This window comes from Sorex fumeus, unplaced genomic scaffold (assembly GCF_029834395.1).
Source record: "Sorex fumeus unplaced genomic scaffold, SorFum_2.1 ptg000098l, whole genome shotgun sequence".
Taxonomy (NCBI): domain Eukaryota; kingdom Metazoa; phylum Chordata; class Mammalia; order Eulipotyphla; family Soricidae; genus Sorex; species Sorex fumeus.
Genome location: NW_026606155.1, coordinates 75,205,183 through 75,211,925, shown reverse-complemented (window position 1 = coordinate 75,211,925; position 6,743 = coordinate 75,205,183). Strand labels below are relative to the sequence as shown.

General features: G+C 39.5%; 1 pseudogene; it reads left to right on the top strand.

Moving 5' to 3' along the window:
* The first annotated feature begins 5,302 nt into the window (after positions 1-5,302).
* Positions 5,303-5,431, top strand: LOC130042205 (uncharacterized; annotated as a pseudogene).
* Positions 5,432-6,743: the final 1,312 nt, after the last annotated feature.

Sequence of the window (6,743 nt, the reverse complement as noted above, 5' to 3'; positions counted from 1 at the left end):
TTGCATATAGGAAAGCCATGGACTTTGGGGTATTGATTTTATAACCTGCAACTTTACTATACAAGTCTATTGTTTGTAGGAGTTTCTTGGTAGAGGTTTTAGGGTTCTCTAAGTATAGTATCATAACATCTGTGAATAGTGAAAGTTTGATTTCTTCCTTTCCTACCTGGATGGCCTTAATATCTTTTTCTTGCCTAATTGATATTGCAAGCACTTCCAGTACTATATTGAACAGCAGTGGAGAGAGTGGGCATCTTTGTCTTGTCCCTGATCTTAGGGGGAAGGCTCTCAGTTTTTCCCCATTGAGAATGATACTGCAGGCTTGTGGTAGATGGCTTTAATTATATTGAGGAAAGTCCCCTCTATCCCCATTTTGGAGGGGGTTTTCATCATAAACGGGTGCTGGATCTTGTCAAATGCTTTCTCTGCATCTATTGATATGATCATATAATTTTTATCTTTTCTTTGGTTGATATAATGGATTATGTTGATTGATTTCAGAATGATAAACCATCCTTCATCCCCGGGACAAATCCCACTTGGTCACAGTGTATGATCTTTTTGATGAGTTGTTGAATTCTATTTGCTACTATTTTGTTGAGAATCTTTGCATCCATGTTCATCAGGGATATCAGACTGTACTTTTCTTTTTCTTGTGGTATCTTTGTTTCCTTTTGGTATTAGGGAGATATGTGTGGGCTTCATAGAAACTGTTTGGGAGAGTTTGTTTTTTCAATTTCCTGGAAAAGCTTGAGAAGGACTTGCAATAGGTCCTCTTTAAATGTTTAGAAAAATTCACTATTGAATCCATCTGGACCTGTGCTTTTGTTTTTGGGAAGCGTTTTGATTACAGTTTCAATTTCCCTGATGTTAATATGTCTATTCAAGTACTCTATGTCTTCTTGATTCAGCTTTGGGAGATTATAGGAATTCAGGAATTTATCCATTTCTTCTAGGTTCTCTTGTTTTGTGGCATACAGACTTTCAAAGTTGTCTCTGATGATTATTTGCATTTCTTTGGTTTCTGTTGTGATATCCCCATTCTTATTTCTGATTCGATTTATTAGGGTTCTCTCTCTGTGTGTGTTTCTTTGTTAGTGTTGCTAGTGGTTTATCTATCTTATTTATTTTCTCAAAGAACCAGCTCTTGGTTTCATTGATCTTTCAGATTGTTTCTTTGGTTTCCATGTTGTTGATTTCTTCTCTAAGTTTTATGATCTCTTTCCTTCTGCCTGATTTGGGCTGCTTTTGTTGATCCTTTTCTAAGATCTTGAGCTGTGAAGACAAGTTGTTTATGTGCAACCTTTCTTCCATCCTGAGATATGCTCACAGAGCTATAAATTTTCCCCTTAATACGGCTTTAGCTGTATCCCATAAGTTCTGGTAGCTTGTGTCTTCATTCTCATTTGTTTCCAAGTATCTTTTGATTTCGTCCTTGACTTCTTTCCTGATTCACTTGTTGTTCAGCATTCAGTTGTTTAATTTCCAGGTGTTTTATTAGGTTCTCCGTGTCTGTGTGTGATTCACTTCTATTCTCAGAGCATCATGGTCTGAAAAGATTGTTGATACTATTTCTATCTTCCTGATTCTATTGAGGTATGCTTTGTGGCTAGCACATGGTCTATTTTGGAAAATGTTCCATGCGCACTGGAGAAGAATGTGTATTCTTTTTGGGGTGTAAAGCCCTGTATAGGTCTATAAGCCATTTCTCTTCTATTTCTTCTTTCAAAGCCAAGGTTTCCTTGCTGAGTTTTGTTCTTGTTGATCTATCCAGAGGTGATAAGGCAATGTTGAAATCTTCAGCTACTATTGTGTTGCTAGCAATGTCCTCCTTAAAATCTGTTATCAGTTGTTTTAAGTATTTAGCTGTTCCCTCATTCAGTGCATACACAGTTAAGAGTGTGCTTTCTTCCTGTTGTACATATCCTTTGATGAAGAGAAAATAGCCTTCACTGTCCCTTCTAATCTTTTTTAACCTGAAATTAATGTTGTCAGATACTAGTATGGCCACCCCAGCTTTTTTGAGGGAGCTGTTTGCTTGCAGAATTGTTTTCCATCCTTTAATTTTGAGTCTGTGTTTACTCTGACTGTTGAGATGAGTTTTTTGTAGTCAGCAGAATGTTGGGTTCTGTCTCTGAATCCATTGTGCCACTCTGTGTCTCTTAATTGGTGAATTTATACCTTTGACGTTGAGAGAGATTATTGTTACGGGGTTTTGTGTCATCTTTCTGTAAAGGTCTGTTGTACTTGTAGGATTTGTCTTGTCTTATAGGAGCCCCTTTAGCCCTTGTTTCAGGTTTGGTTTTGAGTCTATGAAGTTCCTGAGCTGTTGTTTATCTACAAAGTGGTGTATCGTTCCATTGAGTTTGAGTGGGTGTTTAGCTGGATAGAGTATTCTTGGTGAAGCATTCATTTCATTGAGTTTTTTCACTATATCCCGCCATTGTCTTCGGGCTTGGAGGGTTTCCTCTGATAGGCCTGCTGTGAATCTAAGGGTTGCTCCCCCTTCTTTGACCTTGATTTCCTTCTTTGACCTTGCTGCTTGCAGTATCGGCAGCATCGATTATTCTAACTATGATATGTCTTGGAGTATTTTTGTTAGGGTCTCTTTTAGCTGGCACCCTTTGGGCTCCTTGAACCTGAATAGCTGCATTGTAGAGCTCTGGGAGTTTTTCAGCAATGATTTGTTTTTTTCATTGGGTTTTTTCATTGGGATTGTTTTCCTGAGCTTCTGGTAGTCCAATGATTCTAATGTTGTTCCTCTTGGAATCATCTCCTAGGACTCTGATTCTCTGTAGAACTATTTTGAGGTACCTTGCCACTGTTTGTTGTTGCCTGTTGGTTTGGTGCAGCTGATCTTCCAGCTCACTGATTCTCTCTTCAGCTGCGGTCATTCTACTGTTGAGGGCAGAGACTGAGTTTTTCGTTTCCTCTACGGAATCTTTTATTCTTGACATTTCTGCTCTCATTTCTTCCCGTAATCTGTTGATTTTTTCTGTCATGTTACTGGATATATGTCTGACTGTTTCATTGAGTTGATTGAACATCTTCATGACTTCGTATCTGAATTCTTTGTCAGAGAGTTCCCTTAGGTGAGCAGTATCTACAGAGGCTTCTGGATTCTTTTCACTGTCCTCCCTATGTTGTGGGGATTTGCATTTTTCTTCATGTTGGTGTGTAGGTATGGGGACTAGGTTTCTTCGTATGGGTAAATTACCTGCAGCTGTGTGAGCTTTGGCCTGCTGAAAATTAGGCCATGCCCACTTCCAAAGAAGCCACGCCCACTTCTGAAGAAGCCACTCCCCCACAGAAACCTGGTGTGTGGGGGGAGTAAAGACTGGGTGGTGGATAACATCAGCACAGCTTGGGAGACGAAGAGGCAGAGGCTTACATATGAAAGTTTTTAATCTACTAACACAATTCACCCCATTCCCTTTCATTATTAAGGAGAAAAAAAAAGCTGTAATGCTGCTCCATCTAATATGGTAACCACTACCAATGATACAGAATACTCAAAATGTAGCTGATTTGGAGTTCTTAATGAAAATTTAAATCAAAAAAAGTATTTTTGTAAGGCACCACAATTTTTTTTAATTTTTATTCATGAAACACCATGAGGCACAGTGGTAGACTTACAAATTTTTGTGCTTGGGTTTCAGTTATACAATGATAGAGTAACCATCCCTCCACCAGTGCCATTCTCCACCACCACTGATTCCAGTATCCCTCCCACCCCCCATCTCCCTCATCCCACCCTGTCTCTGTGGCAGGGCATTCCCTTTTGTTCTCTCTCTCCTTTTGAGTAACGCACCACTTATTTCTTTGTCTCATAAAAGATTTGTAGGGCAAAATTTGATGAAATCTGTCTTCTTATTTCACCACAACCAATCAAAATTTTCATTACATTTTTATGCAAAACACATTTTGTTGTAACCTATTATATACATAGACATAATCTTAGTCTTGTCTAGTATATACTAATAATTTACTGAGACTGAGTAAATAATAATTAACTGCGACTTAAAGACTTCATCACTTGATCACTTGACATCCTGTTACTCATCAATTTGTTTGAGCAGGCACCAGTAATGTCCCTGTTGCACGCCAGTGTAGCCCAAAGGTGTCTGCTCATTCTGGGAACACAAACAGGCTCAAACCAATCATTCAGGGTCTTGAGAAGAAGTGTGACCATCTCATAGGTGGGCTGCCACATGATATTTTGACGTCCCATAGAATCCAATTGGTAATGGCTCTAGTCCAGCGGTCGTCTCCAAATCTCATGACATGTACAGCCCATCTGATTTTCGACACCTTGGCAAATGAGACAGCGTCCCTGATTCTTGATTGTCGACAGAGGTCAGAACTCTGGATTCTTTCTCTCATTTGAGTGAAGCATGATACTCCAAGCAAAGCTTTTTCGATTCCTCTTTGAGAGACCCTAATAGCGTTCTCATCCTGTTTTCATAGCGCCCAGGTCTCTGAGGCATATGTTAATGCAGGAAGAACTGTGGAATCAAAGAAATGTGCCCGGAGCCAGAGGTTCTTCGTCCTCTTAGTTATTTCTTCGACACTCTTGAAGGCATTCCAAGCCACTCTCTTCCTCCTGCGCAACAAAGGTGCCAGGTCATTCATCATGTTAACTTCTCGACCTAGGTACACATAACCGTTGCATTCGGAGATGTTCATTCCGTTGAGAGTGAATGAAACGTCAAAGACGAGACTGTTCCTCATAAACACTGTCTTCGTGAGATTCAGCTGTGGTCCGATCTTTCCACACCCACGGTCGAAGTCGGCCATCATTTGTGCCACTTGGCTAGTTTTTGGTGTTATTAGAACAATGTCATCAGAGAAGCAAGACTTCATGTAAATCCTAAAACCAAAAAGAGGAAAAATCCTCAAAGAAAACATAGAAAAACTGTTTGTTGACATGAATCTAGACAATGACTTTCTTGGATATGATCCCTAAAGCACAAACAATAGCACTGTAGCACTGTCCTGTAGCACTGTCCTCCCATTGTTCATCAATTTGCTCTAGCGGGCGCAGTAATGTCTGCATTGTGAGACTTATTGTTACTGTCTTTGGCACATTGAATACGTTATGGGTAGTTTGCCAAGCTTCACCGTGTAGGAGAGATATTCTTGGTACCTTGCCGGGATCTCCAAGAGGGGCGGAGGAATCGAACCTAGGTGGGCCAGGTCGGCCACATGCAAGGCAAACGCCCTACGCCCTGTGCTATAGCTCAGGAAGTGAGACTAAATCAAACTAAAACACTTCTGCACAATGAAAGAAATTATCAACATTCTGCACTCAGTTATGTCAACTGTGCTCTTTTACCCTTGGGACCAGTACACAATGTCTGCAAATAGTATACTGGTAGTGCCCAAAGCCTGTTACTTGTATAAGTCACCCTAGGAGACTTCAGAGACAGCCCTTTGCAGTGGACATTATTAGCTTGATTCCTTGCTTGAAAGGTAATTCAGGAGATAAGGTTGATTTTTTTAAAAGTTTTATGCAGGATCTAGCAACCTGAGAAAAATGATAGGTGTCTTGGACTTTTTGTAATAAAAAATGAACAAAAAGGCAAACATCTTACTTTAAAGTTAGAGCATGGGCTCATTGGAAAAATAAGTTAGGAAAAAATTGTAGTTGAGGGTAGAAGGAAAGAGAGTCCTGTCTCAAGGCAGTCTGGTCAGGTGTCAGTGGTCTGTTCCTTATAAAACTTTGAGATTATTTGGTTAAATATAAATCATCGCTGGGGTCTTCATGATAATCCTCAAGATTCAGAGCCTGGTGCTTTTGTTCTTCTCCACTGCTTCCATAACTGAACCTGGCTTAACATTAAATAGGCAATGCATGAAAATAACTTTTGGGATTGAGACAGACAAAGCAAAGGCCAAATGGGGGAGCAATGGGGAGAGATTATAAGAAGTAAGATGGAGCCTTTATGGCTTACTCACTTACAAGTCCAAATCCCTTCTAAATTCCTCTCTCCCCTGCCCAGAAATTCTATTTTCCATCCCCTGAAAATAAAATAATCAACAATATGAAAGGCCAACCTACAGAATGGCAAAAAAATTCACAAAATATATATTTATTAAAAATTTAGCATTCAAAATACATAAATTAATTGAAGGCAGTAGGAAATTTATATAATTTTTAATTGGCAAAGGTTTTTTTTTGTTTTTGCTCTTTGGGTCATACCCAGTGATGTTCAGGGTTGCTTCTGGCTCTGCACTCAGGAATTACTCCTAGAAGTGCTTGAAGAACCATATGGGATGCCGGGGATCAAACCCAGGTTGGCCACATGCAAGGCAAATGCCCTACCTGCTGTGCTATCGGTCCAGCCCCTGGCAAAGATCTTGAATATTCTTTTTCTAAGAAAATATGTGAGTATTCAATAGGTATAGAAAACATGTTCAAAATCACTAATCATCAGGGAAAAGCAAATCAAAACAACAAAATATAACTGTTAGAATAGTTTGCATCAGAAGAAAAACAAGAAGTAAATGCTGAAGAGAATGGGGGTAAAAGAGAATCCTAATTCTCTATTAGCATCATAAACTTGTACAATCAAATGGAAACAGTATGGCGTTTACTAAAAAAATTAAGAATAAGGGCTTGAACTAAAGTACAGAAGTTAGGGTGCTTGCCTTGGACATGGTCTACCTGGGATCAACCTCCAGTATTACATATGGTCCCCTAAGCACTGCCAGGTGTTCCCCACAACCACCAAAAAATATTG